The sequence below is a fragment of the Protopterus annectens genome, chromosome 10.part0 (assembly GCF_019279795.1).
Source record: "Protopterus annectens isolate FY-2018-M chromosome 10.part0, PAN1.0, whole genome shotgun sequence".
In the NCBI taxonomy this organism is placed as follows: Eukaryota; Metazoa; Chordata; order Ceratodontiformes; family Protopteridae; genus Protopterus; species Protopterus annectens.
In genome coordinates this window covers 1,320,604,599-1,320,618,988 of record NC_056744.1, presented here as the reverse complement: position 1 = coordinate 1,320,618,988, position 14,390 = coordinate 1,320,604,599, and the positions used below count along the sequence as shown (strand labels likewise).

The following is a 14,390-nucleotide window of genomic DNA, read 5'->3' as shown; positions in this document are numbered from 1 at the left end:
AGTAAAACTTTCTTCCACAAACAAAAATAATTTTATAAGTAAATATATTAACAATTGTACAGCTCTGCCGAATTGTTTCCTCTGTTAAATGTCTCTTTTCTATGTAACATATGTAATGTATTTCTGCTGTTGTTATTATTGTGGAGCATTTCTCCCCGGGCCTCCGCTGATAAAGGATTACTTGTCCAGTTGGACTTTCCCGGTAAACAAATGCAAAATAAATAAACTAATCAGGACCTTATTTAAATACTTACACTATGATTATGCAACTTAGTAGAACTAGTCAAGGATTCAACCAGATGAAAATAAATGTAGGGCTAAGCCCACCATATCCTATAAACCGATATAGACAGATTGATCAATTGACTGATTGATTGATCTATCAATCTGTCTAGCTAACTCCAGTGCTGCACAAACACAATGAAGAAAGACCTCTCCCACTATACAGAACTCACCACTGACACATACTTAGAAACCAGACCTACAGTGATTTCCTAAGACAAACAAAAATCTGAAGTTCTAATTCACCACATTGAACTTGATTAGCTAAAATATGCAATCAGTGAACAGTAATCCATTAAAACATCTAACTAAAATATTCATAAGGCATCAAAAACTAGAGAAAAGCAATAGTAATCATACAACAAAAAGTTCCACAGCCAGTATGACAAATCACAATCCAAATGATTCATAAACATATTGCACCATGGCACAGAGCTAGTGCAACATGAAGAGGTTGGGGGTTAGCATAATGGTTAAGGTGTTTACCTTACAAACACCCCCACACCCCCCCCCTAACAATATATTCTAGCTCCAGGGTTGCACTATATTGGGGAGCAGGGCATTTACCTTTTACTTGCCTTACAGTGCTCTACAGACTGCCAGTGCTGTTTTTCAGTCAAATGAGTTTTTGGTCATATGGGTTTTCGATCATATGAACTTTCGGTTATTTGGTCTCAGTCAAATGGGCTTCAAGTCATATGAACTTTCAGTCATATGTATTGAACCCATGCTTTCGGATATGGGAGGTGGCAAAATGGGTTGAAGTTTGCTTTGAATCTATCAGCTAGCAGGTAGGTGATACCTTCTGATTTAGTATGAGTGATCCCATCTACAATCAATTTTGCACATAACTGGGTATTCCCTTTTAGACTTTGTGTGTAGTTAAAGAATGTCTTATGATTATCCCTGGCTAGGTGTGCAATTTTAGTTTCATAATTTTCTTTAGAAGACTTTACAAGATTTCTGATTTTCTTGTTTAGGCTTAGGAGGGAACTCTTCCTCTTCACAGTGATATCCCTCTTGCTTTTGGACAACAGTTTCTTCCTCTTGATATATAATTTGTTTATACTTGAAGTCCACCATGGTGGCTTGTTTTTACAGGAAGACTTGGTTCTGATCCAGTCAGGTACAACAGAGCTTATAGAGTCACTTAAGTGTTTGTACAGGGCATTTGAGTACACGTCTGCATAGTGATCATTGATGTCTGCGATTGGGGAGGGTATAAAGCTTTTTATACCATTGCTTAGTAGGCTGTAGTTAGCTTGGGTGAAGTTTTTTATAATTTTTGTTCCTGTGAGGGTGTCAGTTCCAGTAGTTATTCAAATGAGACAGATTTGTGGTCTGACCTAACCAGGAAGGGCATTACGCACAAGGAGGTACAGTGATCCCCATGTTGGTCAGTACTATGTCCAGAACATTAGAGCTCCTATTGGGGACATAGACTATCAGTTCCAGATTATTTGTGGTAGAAAAGTCCAGGAACCTCTGGTTGAGAGTGTTTTTGCTCACGTATGTCCCCCAGTCTATGGAAGGATATTTGAAATCTCCCATGAGTAAGGTTTTGGGCTATATGGTGAGGGATTCCAGTAAATCGAGGTAGGCTATGTACCTATCCTGGTTCATGGTGGAGGATGTGTAGCTAGCAATGATGCAGTATGGTACTTTCCCAATAATTAATTGGACATGGAGTAGTTTGGGAGCTTTTGACCACTCTCGAAGTTTATTTGGCTTTAATGAAGATGGATACACCTACACCTTTAGTTTCTTCATGCTTTTGAGGTCTGAACTTATGAAAGGCATTGTACCCTTGTATGGCCAGAGTTCTCTCAGTGGCCTTGAACCATGTCTTGATACCTACACAGACATCAGGATCCTCCAAGGTGAGGAGCACTTCCAGGGAGTGCAGTTTTATGTTTAAACTCCTAGCATTAAGCAGCACAACCCTAAGTTTGTCTTGATTATATTTTGTTGCATTGGAAAATTTGTTGTTTTAACATTGCCTCAAAATGGCACTATAAGAGAGGCAAGGGTCATTGTAAGTATCTGAAAGCCTGGGGTGACAAGTGCAGACCATCTGTAGCAAAGCAGCGAGGTCTGTCTATCATATCCTCCCAGGCTGACAGATACTGGATCCCCTGGACTGACACCAGAATCTAAGCCAATTGTTGAAGGCAATATTTTTTTTTATATTGTGGAATCATCCTGGGTGAGGGTAAGATACTGCTTAGGACTTGAGATATACCTTTCTGGGACACATAATCAGAGAGTTTCACCATGCCTCTCTTCATATAGTTCAGAGAGGTACGTCTCAGGTCAATTCCAACATGGACTGTGACAGAGTTATAACGGCACTTGTTGAGTGACCTGAATGCATACGTGATTTGTCAGATCCTGGCACCTAAAAGGCAGATGACCGTGACCTCTGCTAGTCCAGTCTAGTGAGGGGCGCATCTGTGTGTCTCACTATGGAGTCACCTATGACTAAGACATTTGATGCGTTTTGCCTTAGGGGCTTATTTGCTGAGCCATGGGTGTGTGTGTTTTGATACATGTAGTGGTTTCTTCTTGCTTAGTAGTGAGTGTGGTTGGTATATGTTTGGGAATTCTCTGTTCTTTTGGTAGGCTTTTAATGAGTAACTGCACATATGTGGGTTTATGTGTCATGACCTTATTTTGTGTGAGAGGTGAGGTTTGCGTGAGAGGTGAAGCATGTATGATAACAACCTGTTTGATGTCTAGTTTGTTTTTTCATGAGAGAATTGACTCCAATTCCACAGTGTATTTGCATCTCTCACATAGGGTGTCAGTTTGCTTTAGAAGTAAATGGTTGTCAGTATACATGAAGAAATTGCTACATTGCCTCAAGATGCACATATCAAACAAGCTGGAAGGAGAAATGATGGGGGACTGCCCATCTATTGTGCCAGGATTTTTTCTGAATGTGTTATTTGGGAAGTAAGTGGGCTAGCTCAACTTTGGCTTCACTAGTGGACTAGTTTGACTTGGAGTAGCAAAGAAAGTGGGTGTATAGTAGGCTGTGGATGATAAATGTGATATTGCTGCTTATAGCGCAACTGAGTTGCCCTTTGCTCAGCAGGAAAGCTTGGGGGGGGGGGGTTCTACTGTAAGGCCTCTAGGGAAAAATGATGTTCACAGGCATTTGCATCTATACAGGGCACTACTAAACCCCATTGCTTGGTGTGCAGCAATGGGTAAATGTGAGGCTTATATACAGGAGAATTTAAACACTTTTTAACATAACTACTAATGGGAAAGTCCCAAATTGAGCCTTTCTCCAGCAATCGCCAACTCAGATGGATCCAGAGCTACACACTTCTGCCACAAGGGTGCAGGAAGGCTCTCATAATGTAAGATGGCTGATTTAAGAGCACAGTGATATTAATGGATATTAATGGTTTCCTCTCCAGTCCAGCTGGTGAATCTGGGAATCTTGAGGCAATGTTACAACTGTCTCATGTACACAGACAACCCTCTCCTCCTCCCAGCAAGTTCAAATATATGTGAGAGATGCAACCATATAGCCAAACTGGAGGCTGAGCTCTCTCAACTCAGAACTGGTGCAACCAGTCAGGAGGAGAAGGTAACCTCACACATCACAAATCCAGTCTCACATAGTCCTATCACAACAGCAAACCAAACACATAAACACACAAAAACATACTTGGAGGCTCTAAATAAAAATCTGCCTAAGCAGCAGAGACCTCCAAAGCAGACATCCAAGCAAACACTACCCCAAAACAAAATACGTGCAACACAAAGTCAATGTGCCAAACAGTCACAGTCCTTAAGGCTAAATAACACACCTGATACACTTGTAATAGGCGATTCTGTAGTCAGACACACTGACGTCCCGTTCACCAGGCTGAACAAAGAGAAGATCACAGTGAGCTGCCTGTCAGGCGCTAGGATCCGCCACATAACACAAGCACTCAGGTCTCTCCAAAGCAAGTACAAATATGACTCAGTCATTGTCCATGCTGGTGTGAATGACCTGAGATGTACCTCCCTTGACTACATGAAAAGAGACATAGAGGAGCTCTCTGATCATGTAGCCCAGGCCAGTATGACCCTGACCTTGAGCAGCATCTTACCCTCACCTAGAATTATGCCACAGTATAAAGACAAAATGATCGATTTTAACAATTGGCTAAAATTTTGGTGTCATTCAAAGGGGATCCAGTGTCTGTCAGCCTGGGATGACATGCTCGACAAGTCACGTTGCTTCGCTAGGGACAGCTTACACCTGTCATCCCTGGGCTTTTGGATATTGGCAAAGTCTCTTGCCACCCCCATAGTGCCTTTTTTAGGCAAGGCTCAAAAGACAAACCCACCTCCATAGACAACACAATGAATAAGAAACTAAGGGTAATGCTGCTAAATGCCAGAAGTCTAAACCTCAAGATGCACGCACTCGAAGCACTCCTCAGTATGGAGAACATCGATATCTGTGCAGTGACAGAAACCTGGTTCAAGGCTCCAGAGAGCACACCAGCACTACCAGGTTATACCTCATATCATGCTTTTCGGCCCCAAAACTCAGACCAATCCACAAAAGGAGGGGGAGCATCCATATTCATCAAAGATACCCACACCTCCAGGTTACGGGTGCTGCACGAAGCATCGGAGACCATCCATGTGCAACTAACAGTGGGCAAAACTGCTTTTCAGTTTGTAGCATGTTACAGACCACCCTCTCAAAATCAGGAATCCCACTCGGCTTTCCTGAGAACACTGGAGAATATGAAGATCTCTCCAAACACCATTATATCGGCTGACTTCAACTACCCAAACATAGACTGGGGGCATTACTCAAGCCCCAACACCCTAGCCCAAAGGTTCCTAGAATTTATAAACTCAAATGCTATGGAACAACTAGTCACCACTCCCACAAGTGGGGAAAACATACTTGACCGAATCATCACCAACATGGGGACTCTATGCTCCATACTCGGACCATAAATTAATCTCGCTGGATATCCACATCCTGACCCCACCCCCCAGCCCAGAAAACCACAGTGAAAAACTTCTCAAAAATGAACTTCATACTTCTCAAAACTGAGGTGGAATCCTTCAAGGCCCCCGGGTAAGTGGAAACTACAGCCCAAACTGCAGAATCCTATATAAACGCATTATATAGACACCTCCAGGAATGCATGGATCATGCTATCCAAAACAAAACCAAGACCCAATCTTCCAAAGGCAGGCGTCCAGTCTGGTGGACCCCAGCCATAAATAAGCTGTACAACAGATGGAGGAAGCTACTACATGATAGAGCAAAATCCCTAAAAGGGAAGGCATCTCTGATCAGTACTAGCAAAAAACTACGATCCCTCATAAAATCCTCCAAGGCCAGCTTCGATAGAAAAATTGCACAGGAAACTAAAGATAATCACTAGGCCTTCTTCAGTTATGTTAGGAACCTGGGATGCAACTCCGAGATATGCTCAGAGTTGATCCAAAATGACAAAAAATACACGGAACCTACGGACATTGCCAACATCCTGGCAGACGGGTTCAGTGTAAACTCCCCCCCTCCCCCAAAAGAGCAAATATCTATCCCAGCAGAGTGCTGCCTCCCTAACATCTTAGATGCTCAGGTGAAAGTCGCTCTCTCCAAAGCAAAAAACACAGCATCAATGGGACCAGACGGTGTCCTGGGTTGCGTCCTACATGAACTCCAAGAAGAACTAAACCCTCATGTAAAGCTGCTGTACAATCTCAGCCTTACTACAGGATATGTGCCCAAAGAATGGCATACAGCAACAGTGGTCCCAGTCCACAAACGTGGTGCTTCTATGGACCCCGGAAAATATCGCCCCATAAGCCTGACTAGCCTAGTCTGCAAAGCTATGGAGAGGATCATCATGGAACTCATAAACAAAGACATTTGGGACCTACAGACACTAGATCCTACCCAATTTGGCTTTGTTAAGGGCAGATCCTGCCTCTTGAACCTGGTCGACTTCTTTGAGACAGTCACCAGGGCCATAGATGAAGGGAAGGTAGTCCACACAGCCTACCTGGATCTCGCAAAAGCATTCGACACAATACCCCACTCGGGCATCATAGATAAGCTATCCAGCTTAAATATAAACCCCTATGTCACTAGATGGGTTGCAAACTGGCTCAAAGACAGAACCCACAGAGTCAGAATTGCTGGAGCCATGTCAGACTTGAAACCAGTTACAAGTGGCGTCCCACAAGGCTCAGTCCTGAGACCTCTCTTGTTTGGCATATATTTTTCTGAGCTACAGGCTTACACGGAAGGACTGTGGCTGACCAAGTTCGCAGATGACTGCAAACTGGGCACCATAATCGACTCTCCAGCTGACATGAGCATCCTCCAAAAGGGTCTCACAGAGACGGATAATTGGTGCCAGAGCCATGGCCTAAAGCTAAATGCCAAAAAATGTATAGTCATACCCTTTGTCAAAAACAAAGTGCCCATAAATTACTATATAGGTGGTAACCCATTAAGTATGTAGGAAGTAATTAGGGACCTGGGGACCCAAGTCGATAGTAATCTCTCCTTCGACAACCACATTGCCAAAGTGGTTAGAAAGACCTTCTATATAGCCCACCTTATCATGAAAGGTTTCACATCTAGATCAAGAGAGGTCATCGTGCCCCTTTATTCATCCTCGTCAGGCCCATAATAGAATACAGTGCCCCATTTGGGATGTATCTTACCCGACAGCTGCAGCAACTAGAAAGACCCCAAAAGTACCTCACAAAGAGGATCAAGGGACTCAAACAGATGCCATATGCTGCTCGGTTAAAGAAACTCCAGCTCTATTCAGTTGCATACCTCCTACTTAGAGGTGATCTATGCCTGACGTATAAAGCTATGTCCAACCCGGAATTAATGGACATGCTCCACCTCAGAAAATCCAAATCCCTTAGAGCTATGAGCTTGAGGGACTTGAACCTCAGAACAGAAATAAATATGACATGCTGGAGGGACAGATTCATAACCCAGAGGCTTCCTTCGCTCTGGAATAAAATCCCAGTACATGTTAGGCAGAGCCCCTCACTGACTCTCTTCAAGAGGAATCTTGACGAGTGGATGGGAGATCATAGGTTTACCCCGGGGATTACTTCTGTGTCACTACTAGACAGAGGCACAGTAAACTAACCTTAAAAAGGGCACAGTAAACTCAATTCAAAGGGTGGCAAAAGCCAAACACACTCTGGCTAGGCTTGTAAATGCCCTAGGGCAGATAGCCTAGTATGAACCTATGAACCAAACAGTCTAGATTCAGCAGGTCTGAATCTAACCTATGATATGTAATGCAAGGAAATACAATTTCTAGATGAGAAAGAGTAGGGAAGAGTCACTTAATGGTCAAAGTGAGAGTGTTTAGTAGTATACTGTTAGATGACCTGCAGTGGTACCACCATCTGCACAAGCTCGCAGCTCTTCCAGAATATGGAGAGGATTTCCTATAAAGGACTTTAAACTGGAGACATTTTCTTATATGTAGCTCAGAAGTGTTAAATATCACTGAAACAGCAAGTGCAAAAACTATTCTTATATCAGTTTTGAAGGTCTGGATGGATTTAGTGTAGTAAATCCAACTCTGATAACAGCACATCATGACAGAACAATGAGTCCCCAAATTAAGGCAAAACCAGTGGAGTGGGAAGCATCTAATCAGTTGGCATATGAAGACACTTTGGAGTCTTCGGAAGGAAACCAGCACAAAAGTTCAATTGAGCTGCACAGTAAGAGAAAGAAAAGGAAGCTGTGGCAGCTCTAACACAGTCAATCTTGTGGAGTAATAGGCCAATGAGTTCTCATATGAAAGAGCAATGGATGAAACAGGATAAAGCTGAAGAGAATATGGCGCAGGAAGAATTTTGGAGCTTTCTGTAAAATGTTAGCAGGAAACAGAGTACAAAGAATGTGCCCTTAGTTTAGAAGAAAATGATATAAGAGATTGTTGTTTTATTTAATATAGATGGATAGACATATTAAGATCAATGAAAGAAAGAGATTACAGAAAGTCAATAAGACCCAAAAGGTTAAAAGTTTGATAAAACAAATGAACACAGTAATCAAGACTGTTCATAGAAATGTATGTGATATAACAGAAGTAAATAGGATATATTACTGTGCAGCTAAATTAATAACAGATAAAGTCTTAGCACAAAAACAGTTGGCAGTAAGGGAAAGGGAGGGGAGAAATCAAATGCCATTATGGAAGTATCAAATAAAGAAAAATACAAAGCAATTAAGACAAGAAGTGTCGCTGTTAGAATAGTACAGAAGTCAGAACAGATCAAGAAAAATACTCAGAAAAATAGGCAGACATGATAAAAGCAAAGCCCAGTATCAGAACAGACCAGGATCTATTGTACATTAATGCAAATAATAAACTAAATATATGAGCACATGCAGAAAAGGTTAGAAGATATGCAGATAAATTTAAAGGAAACGTATAAAATAATATTGGTGACTCAAAAAATGTATACAGAATTGGAAAACAAGGCAAAGGAATAGAAGAAAGAAGAAATAGACACACTTTGGAGAAATGTCTATGAGCAGCATATGGAATATAATAAAGAAGCTGAATGGATGCAAGAAGTAAAAGAAAGAATAACAAGTTCAAATGCGCAGGATATGAACTGGGATGAACTAATGTCCAGAGAATCTGAAATAAAATTAAGAAAATCTTAATAGCTTAAACTAACCTCCTAAACCTTCAGCTCTACTACTATAGCCCTACTATAGCCCCCTCCTTTCTCTCCCCCCATTTCTCCACACTATTTATATTTCCCCCACTTCCTATCAATGTCTATTCATTTTCCTTCTTTTGAACAATGATTATCCTTTTGTTTTTACTCTTATATGTAGTAAATTTAGACTACTGCGATCAGTGTAAACCTTAATGTTCATAATTTTTTCTTTTGTTTTTCTCTTTATAATTAATTTCATATTTGCATTTTTATTTTTAATAGTTTTTTTCTGTATGTTTTTTTTTTTTATCTTTACGTATGCTTGCTGGGGCTTTTCCCCACAGGTCTCCACTGAAAATATTTTGTTTGCAAACTCATTTGGACTAACCTGGTTAACAAATGTGAAGTAGAATAAATAAAATAAAATCTCCTAAATGGAAAACTACGGGCTGAGATGAAGTACCTAACTTCTGCCTAAAAGTATTAACATCTTTATATGAACATTTAGCCGTAAGAACTATTTATATGCACACCACAAACAGATGCCAACCTGGTTAACAACAGGAAAAATTATATTCCTCATAAACAGTGAACCTGCAAGATAGCCTAAAACTATATACCAATAACTTGGCCTATGAGGATGTATAAATTATACACAGGAATTGATGTCAACAGAGTTCATAGTCATTTAGAAGAAAAACAATCATGTCAATAGAAGAAAAGGATAACAAAAGAAAATCATATGGACCAAAGAATCATTTATTGTTAAAAAAGTTGCAATGGAGCATTGTAAAAAGGGAAAAAAATCTAAGTATGGTTTTATTAGACTACAAAAAAGCATTTTATAGCATTCCACATTCATGGATAAAAGAATGCTTACAAATGTGTTAGATACAACTTACAATGATTGATTATATTACAGTGAGCATGAAACAGTGGCACACTATTTTGTAGCTATGCCATAATAAAGAACAAATTATTATCCCAGGTATAAAAATTCCAAAGGGATATTCCAGGGTGACTCTTTGTCACTGCTGCTCTTTTGTCCTGCCCTTAATCCATTAAGCTGTCTACTTAACAGATTAGGTCATGGCTACAGTTTGGTTCCCAGAAAAAAAAAACAAAGTGTAAAAACTTCTCATTTTGTTTTTGTGGATGATTTAAAGCTATATAGTTCATCACAGGAGGAACTGAAAGTACAACTGCAAGTGGTCAAAATGTTCTCAGATGATATAAGAATGACATTTGCCCCCTGATTCACTAATCTTCCATGCAGGACTAACTTAGTCCTGCATGGAAGCGCCCGTGTAGGAGCAGGATGGCAGCGCACCATCCATATTAATGAAGGTGCACTGCCCAAGCTCCCAGGCTTACACTGAGTGTGTACGAGTGCAGGGGGCATGTCTGAGAGCAGAGTTCTCAGAATAAACATGCGCCTGTAATGTAGAAAAGCAGAAAGTGTTAAAAGATGAGCGAGATTGCTCATAGGTGTCCACATATCTCCACCAACAGTTCCCCATGTGTACAACAGCAACAGTACTGAAAAAGTAAAGAAACCCTTGTATTTTTTTAAAACACTGATTAAAACTAACTGTAGGTACGCGGGTGTGCCCTTCGCTTAGCTACGATTAAAGTAGCTTAAAAGGCTGAAGAGGAAAACAAGGAAGTTATATGCAAATAAAGCAGCACAGCAATAGTGTAGTGGGCAAAGCATCCACCTAATGAGCAGGCATTCGCAGTTAGAGTCCCACTACAGCACATTTCATCTTCCATGTGAAATCTGTATATGAACATTTTTTTTGCTGTATAACCCACTAAATAACATTTAAATGTGAACTGGAGTAGTGCATTAAATGCATATGTGAAGTGTCAGTGTCATAATGAATAAGGCACTAGTAAGCAGGTTTAAGCACAAATAAGCAGTAGTAAGCATATATAAGCACTAGAAAGTGTGTTTAAGTATGTTTGCGTAGGGGTAAGCATTGCCTACACAGATTAAGCAAAGTAGAAGCTAACTGAGTGTAAGAAACTGTAACTGGAGGTTAGCATTGGTTAACTCCACGCAAACCTGTGCACATCTGCTTACAACTGCTTTAAAGTGCTTTAATCACTCTTTACCCAATGGCCCGTGTTCTGCCCAGCAACAAAACAAACAGCTTCTACAAGGCTCAAACTCAGGACCCTGTAAACTACAGTCACAGTAGTTAATCCCTCAGCCATCATAGCAATACACATGACTGAGGTTTCAGCAAACAAATCCTCACCATAGGAAAATCAAACTGAACATGTGAACTGAATCTATGTATAGTGCGATGTTGTATAACCTGCTACATAACATAAATATGTGAACTGGAGTACTGCAGTAAGGCCAGATGTGAGGCATTAGTGTAAGAAAGTGTTGAAGCAAATTATAAATCAATGTCAAAAGGACAATATAATGCTAATTACATATTAAGCAACACTAAGCATTGCACAGGTCGGCTTATGTGGTGTAAGCAATGTGTAGGCCAGCTAATTCCATCTGCCCAGTGGTATGCCCCTTTAAGTAATGCCAACATTAGGTAAGCAAGTGTGCCCATAGCTTAGCCTTTTCAAAACCATCCAATCATGGGAAAGTGCGGGAAATCAGGCGTATTTCAACACCACAGGCACCAATCATCCCCATAACTGGTTGCAGCTCCCTACTGTAGGCAGAATGGCTGGAGTAGGTGAAGGCACTCAATTCAGAGCACAGCGTTGGGGCATTAATGAGTCAAAATACATGGTATGGCTCCTGGTCAAACACCATGAGCAAAGACTCCTGCAGGGCCATTACCAGGGCTCCCAGTATAAAGCGGAGGCCTGGGACAGTGGTGACCTCACTAGTGCCACAGGTATCCCCTGAACTGGTGAGCAGGTCAGGCATCACCATGCTGGCCTGAAGCAGCGAAGGGGGGAATCTACTGGAACAGTGGATCCAGGAGTGCAGGCAGATGGCTGATGCCCCAGTACTAAGTACCCATTCCACTAAGTATATAATAATTGCCTAGCTTATGTATAGTAGGGATAGGTATGGCTAAATGTCACTGTATTTCTCTGACAGCTGCAGATGAGCGGGCTGTGAACCAGCAAGCCCATGCCACTAGGCTGCAAAGGCTGCATCGCGAGGCAGGTTAGTAATAATCTTGCATGAACTGACATATCCTGTAAATAAAGGTATAACCCCTGGAGTGCTTGTGTATACTCGGATTTAATATGTTGTAGTGTTGCATGCTATAAATAGTAGTGTAGTATTAAGCAGTGTTACCCACACTGTGGTACGCAGATATAATGTGTAGGAAGTTCTGTATAACAAGAGGTTAGTCATATTGTACAACTGAGGGAGACTTAGAGAAAAAAACATTTGAAAGCTTTACACCAATTCTCTCATAGCACAGTGTACTGTGATGTTAACTGTAATAGTTTTACCACACACAGCAGGAACTGAATCTCGGGTGTGGTAGTAAGTTGTATACATGATCATACACCACAGCTGTACAGAATTTGTGAGAATGTTCAGATAGAAAGCTGTATGCATAATTAGACCCAACAACTGTACAGAGTTTGCTAGAATGATCAGATAGTAAGCTGTGAGCATAATCATGGCCATCAACTGTACAGACTGCATCAGAATGTTCATATAGTAAGCTGTATGCATAATTAGATAGACCCAACAACTGTACAGATTTTCCTAGAATGTACAGATAGTAAGCTGTAAGCATAATCATAACCATCAACTGTACAGACTGCATCAGAATGTTCAGATAGTAAGCTGTATGTATATTCATACCCCTCAACTGTTCCGATCTGCCCAGCATGTGCAGATAAATGGTCCAAATCTGCTGCCTGGTACCCTGTTCCCCAGAGAAATCAGTGTGATGATCCAAGAAATGTAGGCAGCCTGTGATGACATATCGGTTGATAGTCAAACATGTATATAGTCAGAGAATGTATATGAAAACAAACCTGTCATTGTAGCATTACACCCAAGATGTATGAGAGCAATTCTCATAATATATCGCATTAACACCTGCATCCTGTCAAGCCTCAACAAGAGTGTGTGCAACAACGGATTGAGGTGTATGTGTAAACCATCAACATGGAATCTGGGAGTATGTATAGAAATTGTCAGGTAGTGTTAACAAAGATCTTCACAACAGCTATAACAGGTAAAAGATGTAGACTATACGTTAGACACAATCCACGTATATACTAATCTACAAACATACCTTTGTACAAAGTAAGGCCAATCGATAGTGTAATAATACATGTAAGGGATAGATCACCGCAGTGACTAAGAAAGTTGTGAAAACTACAGGGATATATCAGTTGTTAACTGAAGTCTATCTTTTGTCCCCATCATATGTGCAACAATAACCCAATTATACACCTCAATGGGTATGTCTACTTTCCAAACTTATGTGGGGACATATGTACTATTGGTTCATAAATATCCACATTTGATTCTATGCATGTGCCATGTTAAAATACACCCATATTGGTGGCCTGTTGCCATCAATAAAACCTGCATGCTGTTGTAATGGCCACTGCTATTCCATACATGCATGTGTTCTGCTCGCTATGCAACTGGTTTAAATTTGGTGTCTTGGGTTAATGGGTATTCTTATGCATGCTGTTATAACTAATCCTGAATGCTGATGACTATTACTAACCCATATCTGTCTGTAAACTGCAACACCATAGCATGTATGAGAAGGCCAGTCAAAGCGGACCTAACTGTCCCACTTCAGCTGGCCATGGCACGAGGCACCAGCACATCTGGAGCCCAGCCTGGGACCTCCTCCTCCATAGCAGGTGGAACCGCCACAGGGGATGGGGCTTGCCCCCCCCAGACAGAGGGTCGGGAGGAACTAGTCACCCGTCATCAGGTCCGGGCCATGGTGCATAGGGAGATAGGGCATTTCAAGATCAGCTATGCCAGCTTGAGGGATGAGTGGCACAATTAGAGGGTGAGCCAGCCCCTCCTACCCAGCCCCCAGCATGGCCACCTTTGGGGCCGTGAAGGTGCAGTGGTGACTGCCCATGGGTGGGGACCTCAGTCCCACTGCTTCCATTTGGGGGCTCATGGGCTTGCGACTTCCAAACACCTCTCACCGTCCAAGGAGTTTACCCCCCACATGTGTCATATACCACACCTGCATGTGTATTGTTTGCCTTGTCTGTTAACCTACTTAACCTACCTCCCCAAATATACCTACTACCCCTCCCCAACATCCCACTCTCACCTGAAAAAAAAACAAAAGGGCAGTCTGTTCTCACAAAAAAATCACGTCCCATACATAGCTGTCCATTTCGCACACATGTCCACTGGACACATGTAATCTGGTCTAATTGGCATTGCAATGAATTTATGTTGTCCTCACCCCTCT

The 14,390-nt window shown here is 41.5% G+C and overlaps 1 protein-coding gene across 1 annotated transcript in view; it reads right to left on the bottom strand.

The window, feature by feature from the left end:
• LOC122814274 (complement factor H-like) overlaps positions 1-14,390 on the bottom strand; it is a 542,961-nt gene that overhangs the window by 334,173 nt on the left and 194,398 nt on the right. The window lies entirely within an intron of this gene.